Raw genomic sequence first — 1513 nt, forward strand, 5'->3', positions numbered from 1 at the left:
AAAAAAAAAAAAAGACAATAATATTAAAATGACACTAGTACTTCAAATTGACTCATAGAAGCAACACAATCCTTTCATTATACAAAATTAATATTCCAAATGGACCACAGGCTAAAATGTAAATAATATATATAAAAATCTTCGAGGAAAATCTAAACTCATGAAGATTTACTTTTATGTTTTCTTTTGAGTTTTATGCTTTTAGTCCTCATGTATATCCATGATCCATTTGGAGTTAATTTTTGCATACTGTGTGAGGTAGCATCCCATGTTCATTGTTTTTAACCTGTGTTTTGCCAGTTGTCCTAACACCATTTGTTGAAAAGACTATTCTTTTCTTTACTGAGTTGTCTTTGTACACTTGTCAAAAGGTAATCCATCACACTATGAGATTTTGTATGCTCTATAATATGTATATCTACCTATGAGTCCTATAACCTTTTAGTAAGATTTTTTTTCTTTATTAAATCATAACTGTGTACAATGATAAATTTATGGGGTACAGTGTACTGATTTTATATACAATGTGAAACACATACACTGAACTGATTAACACATCCTTCACCTCACTTATTTGTTGTGGTAAAACAATTATACTATTTTCTTAATATTTTTGAAATGTACCATTGCATTATGCACATTAGTTGAGGTCCCACCAAATGCCCTTTCACCTCTGGCCTTTCCTTTCCTCTCCCCTCTCCTCTTTCCTCCTACTTTCTGGCCTATATTTATGTTTTCCCATTCTCATGAATGTGTAGGTAACTAATGATTTCATAGTAGTATTGAGTACATTTGTATACTTTTTTCCCCCATTCTTGAGATATTTTACTAAGAAGAATATGTTCCAACTCCTTTCAGGTAAACATAAAAGACATAAAATCTCCATCTTTTTTTTATGGTTGAACAGTATTCCATGATGTACATATACCAGATTTTGTTGACCCATTCATGGGTCAATTGGCAATTGTGCTGCTTCCATGTCTTGGCAATTATGAATTGGGCAGCAATAAACATTCTGGTGCAAATGTCTTTCTTGTAAAATAATTTTTGGTCATCTGGGTATATACCTAGGAGAGGAATTGCAGGATTGAACAATGGGTCTACTTTTAGTTCCTTGAGTATTCTCCAAAATTCTTCCCCAAAAGGACTTATTAGCTTGCATTCCCACCAGTACTGTAGATGTGTTCCCCTCTCTCCACATCCATGCGAACATCTGTAGTTTTGGGAGTTAGATGATATCTCAAAGTGGTTTTGATTTGCATTTCTCTGATGATTAAAGATGATGAGCAATTTTTCATGTGTTTCTAGGCCATATGCCTGTCTTCTTCAAGTCTCTTGTCCACATAGAAATGGGGTTATATGTACTTTTCTTATTGATTAGTTTGAGTTTTATGTGGAAGCTAGTTATCAGACATTTGTAGGAAGAATAACCTGCAAAAGTCTTATCCCATCCCCACTGGTTTACTTACTGTGGTCTTGGCTGTGCAGAGGTTTTCCGTTTGATCAGATCCCA

This window comes from Otolemur garnettii, unplaced genomic scaffold (genome assembly GCF_000181295.1).
Source record: "Otolemur garnettii isolate 467f Iridium unplaced genomic scaffold, OtoGar3 scaffold00227, whole genome shotgun sequence".
Classification (NCBI taxonomy): Eukaryota; Metazoa; Chordata; class Mammalia; order Primates; family Galagidae; genus Otolemur; species Otolemur garnettii.